The sequence below is a fragment of the Aquarana catesbeiana genome, linkage group LG13 (assembly GCF_042186555.1).
Source record: "Aquarana catesbeiana isolate 2022-GZ linkage group LG13, ASM4218655v1, whole genome shotgun sequence".
NCBI classification, from domain to species: domain Eukaryota; kingdom Metazoa; phylum Chordata; class Amphibia; order Anura; family Ranidae; genus Aquarana; species Aquarana catesbeiana.
In genome coordinates this window covers 179,827,113-179,845,126 of record NC_133336.1, presented here as the reverse complement: position 1 = coordinate 179,845,126, position 18,014 = coordinate 179,827,113, and positions in this window count along the sequence as shown.

Below are 18,014 nucleotides of genomic sequence, written 5' to 3'. Positions count from 1 at the left end.
AAACAAAAAAAACAACAAACTAAAAAAAACTAGGGTCAGCAACGGCTGCCCTCCCCACCCCCCGCCCCGCAGACCCCGGAAACTGCAATCATGCATATTTCCCCAAAAAACACCCCGAGTCCTTCAGAGTAACTTACTCAGGGAGGCGCGCCCCAGTCAAACACACAGAGAGTTAATCACCCCTCCACCTTAATTATACAGAGGGGTAACCACACTCCGAACCAACCAGGGGGCCTTCTTACTTCCCAACAAGAGATGCTAGAGAGTCATAGAGTTCAAAACTGATACGATCACTCATAGTTCACCTGGAGTATCCAGGGGCACAACACTTAAGATAAGGAAATCTTCCATATTTGTAAGAATGTCAGGTAATCGGAGTCTCTCCTTCAGGATTGGGATAAACACAGTCCCAGGACCAAGGTGCAGAGCCCAAATCCCCCATCCAGCAGATTTAACAGGACTGATCTCTTAGGGCCTTAGCCAAGCGAGACAAGAAAGGGCGGCAACTGACCCCAGGAGGGATCACCAAAAGCCCATCAACTGTAAGGTCCAACATCTGTAAAGCTGCTCCTTATCTCAAAAAACGATTAAGATCAGTGTAGTCAACAAAAAAGGGGTTGAAATATGTATACAGTTACCGATCCATTCACTTCAGAGCAGGCAGCGATTCCAGCCACGAGGAAGCATCCCTGGGGTTGGTAAAGAAACGGATCGTCTCGCCATCTACCACTCTCAGCTTCGCAGGAAAGAGAATACTATATTTAATTCCCTTTGCCCTCATGGCAGCCTTGACCGCGTCGAAAGACCTACGCTGCTTCTGGGTCTCTATGGTATAATCCGGGAAGAGTAGTAGCTTATTATTCTGGTAAGAAATGTCCTTCGTCGTTCTTGCAGCCCGCAGAAGTTCATCTCTGTCCCTAAAGTTTAACAGGCGCAGGATCAGCGTACGAGGTGGGGAGCCAGGCGGGCCTCGCTGCGGTGGAACCCTATGCGCTCTCTCCACAGTAAAGTAGGGGGACAGCTGGGCCCCAGGGAACAAGGATCTCAGGAGGTCTTCCACAAAGGTGGTCGGGTTCTGTCCCTCTGCTCCCTCTGCGAGGCCTACTATTCGCAAATTATTTCGCCTGCTGCGATTCTCGGCGTCCTCGGCACGGTATTCCAGGACCTTTACCTTATTTTGCAAGGTCCGAATGGCCACCGAGTGTTCCTCTGCTACATCCTCCACCTGCTCCACCACCCCGAGACGGCTCCGAAATTTCTCCAGGTCTTGTCTAATCAGTCCCACATCGGTCTGAACAGCCTCCATTTTCCCTGCTAAAGTGGCCTGGCATGCCGAGATCGCCGCCATCACCTCAGGTATTCCGGGAAGGGAGGCCGAGGGGCTCTCCTCCACCGCCGTCTGAGTGGCCATATTGGAATGGCTGCGCTGGCTTTTCTCCCCAGGCACTGCGGGCACAGTAGCCTCCGGTATATTCAGGGGGAAACGGAGCCTCCTGCCGCTCTTCGAACCGGCAGATGATCTGGACGGCATTCGGGAGTCCAGACGCCCAAAACAGGGGTGATTACTCCAGGCAGGATGATATATAAGGATTCCTCTCCAGCAGAGCTCCGGGAAGCACGTCTGCTCAGGCCGACATCTTGGACACGCCCCCCCGCAAGTACTTTTAAATGACTTTTTTCCTTTAGAAATGTCATTTGCTCTCGGACTGTTCTAAACACGGTGAAACATGTGCCACTTTACAGGCATACTATAAACACACCCCAGGTACAAAATTTAAAGGAATATTTCACTTTTATTGTTTCACTTTAAGTATTATTAAAATCACTGCTCTCGAAAAAACATCCGTTTTTAAAACTTTTTTTGCATTGATACATGTCCCCTGGGGCAGAACCCAGGTCCCCAAACACTTTTTATGACAATACCATGCATATAAGCCTTTAAAATTAGCACTTTTGATTTCACCCATAGACTTTTAAAGGGTGTTCTGCGGCTTTTGAATTTGCCGCGAACACCCCAAATTGTTCGCTATTCGGCGAACAGGGGAACACCCGATGTTCGAGTTGAACTTACATTCGACTCGAACATCAGGCTCATCCCTAATATTGAATGTACCCTTGTGGCCGACAGAAACCAGTGTTGAAAAAGACTGGAAAAACATAATGAATTCATCTCCAGGACTCGATGGCTTACACCCGAGAGTTCTCATAGAACTTAGCTATGTTATAACCAGACCACTGTTCCTAATTTTTAAGGACAGCTTACTGACTGGAATGGTACCAGCTGATTGGAGGAAAGCAAACATGGTACCGATATTCAAAAAAAGGCTAAGATGTATAACTAGGAACTACAGGCCAGTCACTCTAACAGCAAGAATTTGCTGATGAGAATAGTATCATTAGTAGTACCCGACATGGATTTATGGAAAACCTATCTTGCCAAACAATCCTAACATTCTATTAAGAGGTGAGCTGTAATTTGAATAAAGAAAGGTCTGTGGACACAGTGTATCTAGATTTTGCTAAGGCATTTCATACAGTATCTCATAAACACTTCATTTACACATTAAGGTCTTTTGGCATTAATGATATTGCATGTATAGAAAACTGGTTGCAGGAGCGCGTCCAGGGGTTGCTGATTAATGGTATATTTTCTGAGTGGTCTGGAGTGGTGAGTAGGGTACCCCAGGGTTCTGTCCTGGGACCAATTCTGTTTAACTTTACTTCACTCTCAGTGCTTGCTGATGATACAAATATAACTTCAGAATAAGATATAGCAACTTTACAATAAATCCTTGATAAATTAGAGAAGTGGGCAGATGGCAGATGAGGTTTAATATTGAAAAATGTTAGGTAATGCACCTAGATGCTAAACATATGAATGGAAGGTACCCACTAGTACTAGTCAGTCTATAGTAGTATTATACTCATATCATTGGTAAGTCTAGTAAAGTATGGAGGGAGAAAAAAATTTATACACACCAGGTTTCTTTGGTAACCCACAGCTTGATGGATTGCACACCACCCAACTTGCTCAGGTAGAATCTCGTCTATGTTCTAGATTTCTCTGTGAACCCAACCTAGGAGGTCCTTAGGTGGAAGTGCAACTGAAATGTTGCAGTCATGGCCCCTTATAACACATCTAATATCTAGCAGACCTAACAGGAGCCAATACTCCAATATCCAGTGTCTGCTTAATGTATATTTTCATCTCTTTTAAAGCTAAACAGAATTTTTTCCTGCCATACGGTGGGGCTGTACCCACTCTGCATGGGTTAACTGCTTGTTTTTGTCTACGGGATTGGAGAGCTGAGATATACTCACCTAATCCTCTGATCCTCCCAGCACAAGACCAGTCCTTGTGGCTCCTGCCCCCCCCCCCCCCCCCCGGGTCTAGAGGTCTTGTGCAGTGGACTGTTTCTGACGTCATCACGCCCATAGATCAGCTCTGGATGTGAAAACCTCAGAAATAGTCCACTGCTTGACATGGGGGAGCATTGTTTTCCAAAGGATCAGGTAAGTATAAGCACTGCGTTCACCCCTAGACAAAATGAGCAGGTAACCCATGCAGTGTGGGTACAGCCCCACTGTGTGGGAAACAAAATTTGCCCAGATTTGGGCTTTAAGGTTAAACTACAGATAAAGCTTGTGTTTTAGGATTCAGCCAAATGAAAACATATGACTTTATTGGAAACAGGAGAATCTGGTGCCAGGATCCCAATGGTGGGAAGGGGTGTTTTTTAGGGGAAGAGGAACCTAAAGCAGGACAGGTGAGTATGCAAACAAGGAGTTTACATAAGGGATGGTTAGTGTAAGGATTAGTGTTAGGGTTGCATGTAGGGTTAGTTTGAGGGTTGCAGGTAGGGATGAGCTTCGAGTTCGAGTGGAACATGAATTCGACTCGAACGTTGGCTGTTCAATCGTTTGACGAAGATCGAACATTATGGGCCGTGACGCCCAATTGGGCATCACGGCCCATAATGCACTGCGTCATCGCTGTGGTTTGCTGGCTGATGACTGGCCAAGCATGCACTATGACCCGCATGCTTTGGCCAATCACAGTGCCGTAAGCAAACAGAGCCATAATTGGCCAAAGGTAGGGCGCCTTTGACCAATTATGGCTCAGGGGATTACAGCAAGTACACCACCCCACACTATATAAGGCCGCCTGAACGTCGGCCGTGTGTAGTGTGTTCCGGCGTTCAGAGAGAGAGAGAGAGAGAGATAGAGTGTGTCATATAATTCCATTTAGATAGATTGAGCAGACAGTTGATTTAGTTAGCTCCAGTATATTTAGTATATATATATATATATATATATATATATATATATATATATATATATATATATATATATATTTATATATATATACACACACATTCCAGGCTTTGTATCTATATCTATATATCTATATATATATATCTATATATATATATCTATATATATATATATATATATATAGATATATATATATATTGTGTATCCAGTTTAGCTAGATCTCACTGCACATCTCACTGTTCTGTTCCTAATATACTACAGGCAGGCAGTTCATTCAGTTAGCTGCAGTATATTCAGTACTGTATCCTGTGCAGCTAGATCTCGCTGCAGACCGTTCCTGTTGTTCTCTTCCTAATATACTACAGACAGGCAGTTCATTTAGTTAGCTGCAGTATATTCAGTACTGTATCCTGTGCAGCTAGTTCTCGCTGCAGACCGTTCCTGTTATTCTCTTCCTAATATACTCAGGCAGGCAGTTCATTCAGTTAGCTGCAGTATATTCAGTGTATATATATATATATATATATATATATATATATATATATATATACATCCCAGCTTTGTGCAGCTACATCTCACTGCAGGCCTTTCCTGGTGTACCTATTCAAATACATTACAAATACATCAAATACAGTATGTCTGGAAGGCCAACAAGGATAGGCAGACGCTCACAGGCCACTAAATAAGGGCAAGCAGGCTCTGTGTCTACAGCCAACATTGCTGGTCGTGGACTGTGGGGCACGCTTGTCCCTTTTTTCGTCAGCTGGCCGTGTTGAGCCACAACATGCAGAAGAGTTGGTAGAGTGGATGACCAAGCCGTCTTCATCCTCCTCATCCTCTGTCACCCAGGCTCAGAGTACTCATCGGCTCAATGTCATCAGTCACTCCTTCCCTAGCCCCACCATCATGCCCTGAGGAGTCCCACGAACTGTTCTACCATAAGTGTTGGGTACATGCTGCAGGAGGATGCGCAGCATTTTTAAGGCTCCGATGATAGTACCCAGATTGAGGAAGGCAGTAACATGAGCCCAGAGAGAGAGGGTGCCCAAGAAGGACAACAAACTGGCAGTCATGTTCCGCCAGCTGCAGCAAACTGTCAGGTTTGCTCCAGTGACGAGGAGGGAGGGGATGATGAGGTCACTGACTCTACGTGGGTGCCTGATAGGAGAGAGGAGGAGGCACATCTCCAATGAGGCAGGATGCCCTCCAGGGGCCAGCTTAAGGGCAGCCAACTGACTGCATCACACCGCAGAGCTCCGCATGTACTGGGTGCTGCACGTTTTTCCAAAAGTACTTTGGTGTGGGCCTTTTTTGAGACGTGTGCAGCAGATCGCACCATTGCTGTTTGCAACATATGTCTGAAGCATATCAAGCGTGGCCAAAACAGCAGCTGCTTGGGCACCACATGCTTGACCAGACATATGTCGAACTCCCATGAAGTCCATTGGCAAGCGTACTTAAAAGACCCACACCAAAAAATAAGGCAGACCTCTCCTTGCTACTCATCAGCTGGGAACTCCAACCCCACTGTACCTTCAGTTCTCTCAGAAACCTGCAATGAGGAATGAAGGTGTAGAATTAGATGTGCCAAGTACTTGTGGGCAATCTGCTATTGCTACACCAACGTCCAATTGTAGCAGGCAAATTTCCCTACCCCAGTTGCTAAACAAAGAAACCCCTACCCCCAGTTGCGAAAGAAATTCGGTCCCAGCCATCCACATGCCCAGCTGAATGCTAGCTTGGCTTAATTGCTAGCACTCCAACTGCTGCCTTTTCAGCTGGTAGACTCTGCCCCCTTTCGTGAATTTGTGGAATGTGCGGTACCTCAGTGGCAGGTTCCCAAACGCCACGGCTCTCTACCGGCATGTGGAAGGCAATGTCTTGGCCTCGCTGGAAAGGGTTGGTCAGCGATAAGGTGCATATTACCGGTAACTCATGGTCCAGCAGGCATGGACAGGGATGTTATCTATCTTTCACGGCACACTGGGTGACCCTGCTGGCAGCTGAGAAGGATGCAGGACAGGGTGCAGTATTGTTGAAGCTTGTTCCGCCACCACGTCTCCAAAATGCTACTAGTGGTGATTCTGACACACCTCTCTCCTCCACCCCCTCCTCTTCTTCTTCCTCCATGGCCTCTTCCTCTATAGATTTGTCCTCGGAACCAGCGGTGCTCCGTAGGCATTCAAGGGGCTATGCAAGCACTCAGGCAAAAATATGCCATGCGGTGCTTGAGCTGGTGTGCTTAGGGGACAGGAGCCACACTGAGGCAGAGATTCTCTCAGCTCTGAAGGGGCAGGCTCAGAGGTGATTGATGCCATGCCAGCTTCAGGCAGGAATGGTGGTTTGCGACAATGGCACCAACCTCCTCTCCGCCCTCCAACAGGTACACTTCACCCGTGTTCCCTGTTTGGCTCACATCCTTAATTTGGTGGTGCAGCGGTTCTTGTTCAGGTACCCAGGCTTACAGGATCTCCTGAGGCAGGCCAGGAAAGTCTGTGTGCATTTCCGCTGGTCATATAATGCCAGTGCTCGGCTGGCTGACCTCCAAAAGGAATACAACCTGCCCAAGAACCGCCTAATCTGTGACATGCCCACCAGATGGAACTCAACGTTGGCCATGCTGGAGTGGCTGCACACACAGCAGAGGGCCATCAATGAGTACCTGTGTGACTATGGCACCAGGACAGGGTCAGGAAAGCTTGGCTTTTTTTCGCCACGCCAGTGACTCATGATCAAGGATGCATGCACTGTCCTGTCACCATTTGAGGAGGCCAAGAGGATGGTGAGCAGTGACAGTGCATGTATCAATAATACTGTCCCACTTGTCTACCTGTTGGAGCACACGCTGCATCGAATAATGGACAGGACACTTGAGGCAGAACAGAGGGAGGAAGAGGAGGTCTTGCAGAAAGGTTTGTGCAATGCATTTCCAGGGCCTGGGAGGTTACAAATTCCTGGTCCTGGACAACGTGTTGCTGAGGCTTCGGTCAGTCATAGAAGGAGTGGTGGAGAAGGTGGCCGTCTGACAAATGCGTTCAATTTTTTAGTCCGCAGCCCCAAGGTCTGATCAGTTCCAGCAACCATCGCCAGCGTCTGATTTACATGGTGCAGAAGTACCTAGGGGCAAGATCAGATTTGGAGACCTTTCCAACTGAAAATCCTCTGGGTTACTGGGTCTTGAGGATGAATCACTATACTGGCCTGTCCTGCATCCAGCGTTCTTTCGAAACACACATTCAGTGCTGCTGGAGGCTTTGTAACTGATCACAGAGTGCGCCTGTCCACCGACTTGGTTGATCGGCTCACCTTCATAAAAATTAATCAGTCTTGGATCACCAGCTACCAAGCACCTGATGCTGATGTAACCAATTAATTTTTTTTTTTATGAATGTGAGATCCCTTGAAGACTGCCTATGCTGATGCTGAGTGACTATCCTGTTATGCTGAGTGACTATCCTACTCCTCCTCAATGTTCATGTTGATAGCTTGTAAGAACATTTTTGTTTCTGGGCACCATCACCAGTGGCTAAAGCCCAATTTTTCTGCCCCTGGGGGCTTGTTCCAGCGCTCAACTAGAGTATCTGTGAGGGGTTGCAGTGTTGTGGCACCAGCACCAGTGCCTAAAGCCCAATTTTTCTGCCCCTGTTCAACAGGGACGTGTGATTACAATTTTTGCTGTAATATTTTGCAGCAGGGCTTGTTCCTGCACTCAACTAGAGTATCTGTGAGGGGTTGCAGTATTGTGGCACCACCACCAGTGCCTAAGGCCCAATTTTTCTGCCCCTGTTCAACAGGGGCGTACAATTACAATTTTTGATCTAATATTTCACAGCAGGGCACGTTCCTGCGCCCACCAAGAGTAACTGTGAGGGCTTACAGTGTTGTGGCAACACCCCCACACCACCACCAAAGGCCCAATTTTTCTGACCCTGTTCAACAGGGGCATGTAATTACAATTCTTGATATAATATTTCACAGCAGGGCCTGTTCCAGCGCCCACCAAGAGTAACTGTGAGGGCTTACAGTGTTCTGGTACCACCAACACCCAAAGCAGGGCTGGATTTGCCACAAGGCCACCGAGGCCAGGCCTCGGGGCGGCAGTGGTGCAGGGGCGGCGCCGCTCCTGCGGCGACTTCGCAGCTGCCCCCCCCTTTCGGGCTGCCCGTTAAAGTCGATTAAGGGCACCGGTGCCCTTAGAAAAGATGGCCGCAAGCCACCCACTACTGCGCATGCGCCGTTCCAAAGCGGCCGGGCTTGGGAAGGCTCGTACGTGCTCGGCCAGGCGGCGCATGCGCAGTAGCGTGACATCTCCATCTGGTGGCAGCGTGGCAAGTGACATCTCCATCTGGTGGCAGCCAGGCAGTGTGGCAAGTGACATCTCCATCTGGTGGCAGGCAGCGTGGCAAGTGACATCTCCATCTGGTGGCAGCGTGGCAAGTGACATTTCCATCTGGTGGCAGCGTGGCAAGTGACATCCCCATCTGGTGGCAGCATGGCAAGTGACATCCCCATCTGGTGGCAGGCAGCGTGACAAGTGACATCTCCATCTGGTGGCTGGCAGCGTGGCAAGTGACATCTCCATCTGGTGGCAGAGTGGCAAGTGACATCTCCATCTGGTGGCAGCGTGGCAATTGACATCCCCATCTGGTGGCAGCATTGCAAGTGACATCTCCATCTGGTGGCAGGCAGCGTGGCAAGTGACATCTCCATCTGGTGGCAGGCATAGTGGCAAGTGACAAGCGATGGTGGCAAGTGACACGCTCAGGGCTCCCAATGATTCTGCATTATGGTGAGTTGAACTATTTCATTTTACATTACAATGTAATGATAAAATGAAATAGTGACGTACAAATAAGAAATAGAAATAATGTGTTTCAATCATCCTGACACCATACCAACCATGGTGCCGGGGATGATTCAAGCACTAACACCAGCCATTGCCCTGAAAAATTGCCCACGAAAAATCCTTACCCTGCTCGCCTACCCTGAAGTATTTTCAGTCTGTACAATTAAAGTTGGTTACTTTCAGTGTTCTCGTGTGTGGAGATATGTTTTTAATTGATCTATTGTAGCAGTCATCGATAAAGGATGAGAATGGTGGTGTGTGTGGGGGGGCGGCATTGAAGGACCCGGCCTTGGGGCGGCAAAGGGAGTAAATCTGGGCATGACCCAAGGCCCAAATTTCTGCAGAGTATATAGGGCAGGCCCCTACTTTCAAACATCCGACTTACAAACGACTCCTACTTGCAAACGGAAGGGAACAACAGGAAGTGAGATGAAATCTACCCCTAGGAAGGGAAATTCTCTCCTGTAAGTGTTAATATGGGAAAAAGGTGTCTCCTCCACTGATGGTTTATCACCAATCCTCGTTTCCCTAAAAACTGAGGTAAAATCTTCTGAAGAGGTGCACAGACAGCAAAACAAATTTTACAGGGGTGATAACCATTTCCTATATTTTCCAAAAAGCTTAAAAATACATTTTTTGGCTGGAGCTACACTTACAAAATGTACCTGTCCCAAATTACAACCAGATTCAACTTAAGAACAAACCTACAGTCCCTGTCTTTCTTGGGACCGCCTGTATACTGCTGTTCAGAGTATATAGGGCCTGGGGGCCCCACGCCTTTTCTTTTTTTAATTTGGGTGCGGGGTTCCCCTTAATATCCATACAAGACCCAAATGGACTGGGGGGCACCCATGCCGTTTTTCTCAATAATTTTCATCCATATTGCCGGGACCGGACATTACATTAAACCAGCAAGCAGTTTTAAATGACTTTTATTCCTTTAGAAATGAAATTTTGTGCAGGGACTGTTCTAAACACGGGAAACATGCGCCACTTTACAGGCATACTGTAGACACCCCCCAGGTACGATATTTAAAGGAATATTTCACTTTTATTTTTTTACTTGAAGCATTATTAAAATCACTGCTCCCGGAAAAATGTCAGTTTTTAAAACTTTTTTTGCATTGATACATGTCCCCTGGGGCAGGACCCGGGTCCCCAAACCCTTTTTAGGACAATGACTTGCAAATTAGCCTTTAAAATTTGCACTTTTGATTTCTCATGTTCAAGTCCCATAGACTTTAATGGTGTTTGAAAATTTGCACAAACTTTCGGTCCGTTCGCATGTTCTGGATGCGAACCCAACCGAGGGGTGTTCGGCTCATCCCTAGTTGCAGGGAACTTAGTGTTTTGGTTATAGGAGGGTTTCGTTTTAGGGTTACAGGGAAGATTAGTGTTGGGGACTACATGCAGCTTTGGGGTTAAAGTGGTGGTTAAAATTAGGACAAGTGTAAGGGACACAGGTTGGCTTATTGCTAAGTTTGAAAGATAGGTTAGAGTGGGATTTGCAAGGAACTTAATGTTTGAGTTGTAGGGAGGCTGTATTGGGGTTACAGGAAGGGTTTTTGTTAAGGATACAGACAGGGTTAGTGTTATGCCGCGTACACATGATCGGATTTTCCGACGGCAAATGTTGGATGTGAGCATGTTGTCGGAAAGTCCGACCGTGTGTATGTTCCATCGAACATTTGCTGTCGGACTTTCCACCAACAAATGTTTGATAGCAGGTTCTCAAATTTTCCGCCAACAAAACGTTATTGTCGGAAAGTCCGATCGTGTGTACACAAGTCCGTCGCACAAAAGTTCACGCATGCTCGGAATCAAGCAGAAGGAGCCGCACTGGCTATTGAACTTCCTTTTTCTCTGCTCGTCGTACATGTTGTACGTCACCGCGTTCCCACGTTCGTAATTGTTGTCCAACATTTGTGTGACCGTGTGTATGCAACCCAAGTTTGAGCCAACAACCCCCGAACAAAAATCCACGGTTTTGTTGGCGGAAAGTCCGATCGCATGTACGCGGCATTAGAGTAACAGGAAATGGCTAATGTTAGGGTGACAGGAACGGTTAGTGTGAGGGTTGGGGTTACAGGGAGGTTTTGTTCACAGAGTGAATTAATGTAAAGGATAGTGAAAGTGTTATAGGAAGTGTTAGTTTTAATAGCACAGGGAGGGTTCGTGTGAGGGTTTGCATTAGGGTTACAAGGAAAGTTAGTGTTAGGTGTACAGGGAGGGTTAGTGTTGGTTATTAGGAAATTAAATGTGTGAGTTAGTATTACAGGAAAGGTTAGTGTGAGAATTACACGGAGACCTAAATTAAGGCTTAGCGTTCGGACTGAGGCTCCAGGAGAGTTTAGTGTTTGGATTACAGGTAGAGGGGCCTTTGATTGGCACCATTGCTCAGAGTGCAACACTGAATGTAATGAATTTAATGTATTGCACTTTATTTGACCTGTGGTGTGCTCATGCAGTCTTTTCTTGGGGTTATTTTCAGTTTACATGGAAATCCCCTTATAGTCAAACACGTGTTCAGATGTGAATTCTTATCTCATTCAGTCCTCAGATTTCTGGAGAAAAAATATTAACTGCTTCCTAGATAAGCATGTAAAAAAATATCCTACTACTTACAGGAGTTCATTGTATGAAGTGTCATAAAGGTATAAAATACACACTGCTTCTGTTTTATACAAAGCAGCTGGTATACCTGTAATTGATAAGGGTACTTAGCTTAACAACGGACCAAAACCGCAATTGTCTCTCATGTTTAAAAAAAGAATTTTCCAGAAATGACATGTTCTAAAAAAACATCATAAAAAATTGGAATAAGTCACCTATTGATGGATCATATCCAAGAGAAGATTACATTCTCATGGATATCCAGTAGCCCATTTACAACGTTCATGCCCCTGCATACACTTCTTCAGGCAGTAGAGGGCACTGTGTACCCCCAAGGGATTTTCCAATGCTATTACAGCACTAGTACTGCCTAGGTTGCAGGTCATACAATTCTTAAGACAGAAGAGGGCACTGTTCATCCATAAGGGACTTTCAAATAGTAATATATCAAGCACTTACATATCACAGAATGCCTGGGAGCACTTCCCTAGGAGGGGGGTATGATATATCTAGTTCACACTAAGATCCTCGAGCCTGGGTTCACACTTCTGCGATCTCAGAGATCGCATGTGATTCAGACCCGCACTGCAGGCGCCGATCACATGCAATCTCTGAGCAATGCAAGTTCAGCCATACAGTTGTATTGCTGAACTCACATTCATCTGCACAGAAAATAGTGCAGGGACTTGTTTTTCCCCGCGCTAGAATCAAATCGCATTGGTGTTCTCACCTATGCGATCCGATTCCTGTGCGAGTTCACAGTTTGCACTGCGATCTGTGAACAAAACTGGGGGTGTCATTAACTTTGTCATTAACTTTGTTAATGACACTCGCAGCGGTTCGCACAAGGCAGTGTGAACTGCCTGCGGGAAAGGAGCGATGCGGGAACAGGCGCTGTAATCGCGCTGGTTCCCGCATCGCATCAGTGTGAACCCAGGGCAAATGTCCATGCAGATATTCAGCTGCCAGTGGGAGACTGTTCCAGAAGGCTGACAGAGGAGACACCTTGTAAGGGGGACGTACTCTTAAGCCTCATACACACGATCCAATTGTTGGCAGGGGATTGTCTGTTGACAGACTGTTGTCCTAAAATCTAACCATTGTCCTTTTGACAATTGTTGTCCAACTTTCTGCCAACAAATGTTGGATAACATGCTAGTAAATTTTCGGTGGACATTGGTTGGTTGTCAGATCTTCTGATGGTCAGTATACAAGTCCGTCACACAAAAGTTGAAAGTACAAACACGCATGCTCGGAATCAATGCTCACCATACACAAAATTAGCAGAAGGGGCCCAAAGGGTGGCGCTCAAGAGCTGAAATTCCTCATAGTACGTCACTACGTTCATGTTTGTTGGCTGTCAGTTGTGTACCGTTAGTATGCACACGCCCTTAAGACAAAAATCTGACACTCGGTTGGCCAACAATTGGATCGTGTGTACGAGGCTTTACCCTCCTTGACCTGTACCCCCAATATAAACATATACCCGCTGATCCAGGTAAGCCCGAACTACAGGACTCCTATTACCAGCATGAAACTGTGCTAGCCCAGCCAGTCACTACATTACACAAATGAAAAATCTGGACAGCTGCACTCCTACAATCTTCAGAACATCGTCTGCATTTGTAGCAAAATATATCCATAAATGCAGCCAAAGTACACACACGGAGGAGAGAGATGGTTGGCCTCCCCAATACTGTTCCTATTCTCTCCCTACCCAGCAGGGGGCTCCATCCCTATCTTACTCCCAAATGGTAAGCACCCAAAATGATACAGAATCCCACTGTTTATGGAATTCCTAATCAAGATGGCCACCCAAATCTCACAGGCTTTCAGTATCCAATAGGATTGCTGTCTTCTCCAAGATAGCTAAACAAAATATGTATGGGGCTCACAAATATTGACATAAGGCCAACTCACACTCCCTACCCTGCCTTATGGTATAGGTTCCCTTAACAACGATGGCCACCAGCAAAGCCTGAGGAATGGGCAGGCAGGTCTTTAGGCCGGTCACATCACTCGTAGCCGCTTTCCAGCTTTGATACATTGATTCTGAGGGAGGGGCCATGATCTCCCTCTGACGTCAGCTGGGGAGATCACGTCTCCTCTGCAGAAGCTCTGTATCGTAGCTGTAAAGCGTCCGCGAGTTTCATGACCGGCCTGAAATTAGGTATTTACAGCGCTCATTTTTTAAAACAAATGACACAGTGTGCTATGCCAGCCTCTAATATAGAGAGGCTGGCAGTGACAATTTTGCTAATTTATTTTACAAGAATAGCGGCGGAGGGCGGGCCAAGAAAAACACAGAGGGGAATGACAGGCAGGAAGGAGGAGGGAGAGAGGAGAGCGGAGCAGGCAGCCAATCACAGAGGGAGGCACTTTGACCACGGTGATCAGGGCGGAGCAGCCCTGGTTATTGTGGTCTGTTTGGAGAGGGCATACAGGAAGTGGTAGGTTTAGTATTTTTTTTTTTTTTACAGTTTAGAGGGGGGCATATTACACAGCACAAGTGCTGTGCTGTGTAATCTGCTTTAAGGGACCAGAATCTACATTTTTTGGGGGGTTAACAAATGCTTTAACCCCTTCATGTCTAAGCCTTTCGTGACACATTTTGCTTAGAAGTTAACCACTTGCCGCCCGCCATATAGCAAAATGACGGTTGCAAAGTGGTTTCAATATCCTGACCGGACGTCATATGACGTGATCAGGATATTAAGCCGCTGCGCGCTCCCGGGGGTGCACATCGCGGCGATCGTTGTTGCGGTGTGTCACTCTGTCACACCGCAACTCTGATCTAGGTAAAGAGTCTCTGACGGAGACTCTTTACCACATGATCAGCTGTGTCCAATCACGGCTGATCACGATGTAAATAAGAAGAGCCGGTGATCGGCTTTTCCTCACTCGCGTCTGACAGACGCGAGTAGAGGAGAGCCGATCGGCTGCTCTCCTGACAGGGGGGGTCTGTGTTGATTGTTTATCTGCACAGCCCCCCCCTCAGATCCCACCCAGGACCACCAGGGAAACCGCCCAGGACCACCAAGGGGACCACCAGGATGGCCATCCACACTGGACCACCAGGTATGCCCCCCTAGACCCCCAGGGAAATACTAATCTGTGCCCAGGCAGCTGCCAATCAATGCCCAGGCAGCTGCCAATCAGTGCCGACTCACAATGCCTACCACTGCCAGTGCCACCAGGGATGCCTATCAGTGCCTCATATCAGTGCCACGTATCAGTGCCCATCAGTGCCATGTATCAGTGCCCATTAGTGCTGCCTATCAGTGCCCATTAGTGCTGCCTATCAGTGCCCATCAGTGTCGCCTATCAGTGCCACCCATAAGAACCCATCTTTGTAGCCTTTCAGTGCCCATCAGTGTCGCCTATCAGTGCCCACCAATGCCACCCAGTGCCACCCATGAGTCCCCTTTAGTGCCGCCTATCAATGCCCATCAGTGCTGCATATCAGTGCCATCCATCAGTGCCGCCTACCAGTGCCCATCAGTGCCGCATATCAGTGCCCATCGTCAGTGCCCGTCAGTGCCCGCTCATTGGTGCCACCTCATCGGTGCCGCCTTATCAGTGCCTGTCAGTGCCGCCTTATCAGTGCCCATCAGTGAAAGAGAAAACTTACTTATTTACAAAAAAATTTAACAGAAACAAAAGCAAAATTTTAATTTTTTTCAACATTTTCGGTCTTTTTTTATTTGTTTAGCAAAAAATAAAAATCGCAGAGGTGATCAAATACCACCAAAAGAAAGCTCTGTTTGTGGGAACAAAATGATAAAAATTTCATTTGGGTACAGTGTTGGATGACCGCGCAATTGTCATTCAAACTGCGACAGTGCTGAAAGCTGAAAATTGGTCTGGGCAGGAAGGTGTATAAGTGCCTGGTATTGAAGTGGTTAAAATCCTTATTTTTTGCTAGAAAATTACTTAGAACCACCAAACATTATATATATTTTTTTAGCAGAGACACTAGAGAATAAAGTGGCGATCGTTGCAATATTTTATGTCACACTGTATTTGCACAGTGGTCTTTCAAATGCACTTTTTTTGGAAGTAATACTTTCATGAATTAAAAAAAAAAAAAACACAAACAGTAAAGTTAGCCCAATGTTTTTTTTACAATGTGAAAGATGATGTTATGTCAAGTAAGAGTTTAGAGTTACAGAGGAGATCTTGTGCTAAAATTATTGCTTTAGCTCTAACAATCGCAGCGATACATCACATGTGTGGTTTGAACACTGTTAACATTTTGCGGGCGCGACTTACGTATGTGTTCGCTTCTGCGCACAAACGTGGAGGGATGGGGTGCTTTAAATTTATTCATTTTTTTCTTATTTAATTTATTTTTTTATTTTTACACTGTCCCTTTAAAAAAAAAAAAATCTGATCAAATTTATTGCTGTCACAAGTAATGTAAACATCCCTTGTGACAGTAATAGGCAGTGACAGCTACTGTTTATAGAGGGATCGGGGGTCTAAGACCTCAAATTCCTTGTTTGCACTTAAAAGCATTCAAAACGCTAAGTTTGGCAGTTTTGAATGCTGTAATTTTTTAAAATTTGGTGCCTTTAAGTCTTCAGTAAATCAGAAGTGATGTCACTTCCAGGTTACTAGATCCGAGACCCCATCGAAGCAGATTCCAGGTCTCTGGCCAGCTGGCGGACGTGCGGACTGGTTGCTCGGGCCTCCCAGTGGGATGGGAGAGCCCAGACAAGCCGTGGAAAAGAGACGGGAAGGGGGGGGACGTCCCCTTCCGCTGCTTGGGATAACAGTGCCTCCCGGTGGGACGGGAGAGCCCGGGCGAGCTGCGGAAGGCGGGGAGGGGGGAGTCCCCTGCCGATGCTTGGGATAACAGCTGAGCGTTGTTATTACAAGAAAGCTGGCACTAAAAAAAGTGAGTGATGTCTGCAGCTGCAGGCATCACCCCCCGGTACAACCACTTCAAGCCGAAGGCCGCATATTTGCGTTATTGTGAAGGGGTTAAAATGTCTAAAGCACATCCACATAAATACAAATTTGTGTGATATAGATGTATCCAGTACTTTAGTTCCACCTAATTACCCACCCTGTAAATAACATTAAAAAGACAATGACCACAGAGACGTCCAGATGTCATATATTTGCATAGACAATGGATGAACAGCACCATGCCGCAGTATGAACTTCAAGGGTCAATATTACTATTGGAAAGTGCATTGTGGATAAACACTGCCCCCTTCTGCCTGAACTGTATGACCTGCAACATATCTCTTGTCGATGAACAATGCCCTCTACTGCCTGAAGATGTGTATTACCTGTAACATATGTGGTTCTAATGCTGTAAATTGCCTTATTTCTGTGAACAATTTCTATAATATAAACAAAGTTTAAGCATTGAAATTGTTTACTCAATTCTTTGGTACACTGGTTAGACCCCACCCACACATGTTATTTGGAGTAACTTGTAGTGAATGTAAGGAGAATAGTCATAACAGCAATTGTGGTTTGTTGAGCTGTCTTATACTGTTATGCCCCGTACACACGGTCGGACATTGATCAGACATTCCGACAACTAAATCCTAGGATTTTTTCCGACGGATGTTGGCTCAAACTTGTCTTGCATACACACGGTCACACAACGTTGTCGGAAAATCCGATCATTCTGAACGCGGTGACGTAAAACACGTACGTCGGGATTATAAACGGGGCAGTAGCCAATAGCTTTCATCTCTTTATTTATTCTGAGCATGCGTGGCACTTTGTGCGTCGGATTTGTGTACACACAATCGGAAATTCCGACAACGGATTTTGTTGTCGGAAAATTTTATAGCCTGCTCTCAAACTTTGTGTGTCGGAAAATCCGATGGAAAATGTGTGATGGAGCCCACACACGGTCGGAATTTCCGACTACAAGGTCCTATCACACATTTTCCGTCGGAAAATCTGACCGTGTGTATGGGGCATAAGGCCGTGTTTACACTATTGTGAAATCTTGGATGAGAAGTGAACCTTCTTCCATCAGCCAGAACACTGAAGATGGGTCGTGAATGGGTCTTCCAGCATGACAATGACCCAAAACATACCACCAAGGCAACAAAGGAGTAGCTCAAGAAGAAACACATTAAAGGGGTTGTAAGGTCTCAAGGTTTTTCACCTTAACGCATTCTATTGATCAAGGTGAAAAACCTTCTGTGCTGCAGCTGCCCCCCAGAGCCCCCCCTTTTTGTTACCTAAACCCGATGGTTCCAGCGCCCAGCACGAGCCCAGAGACACGAGCTGTCTCTGTCCTCATTGA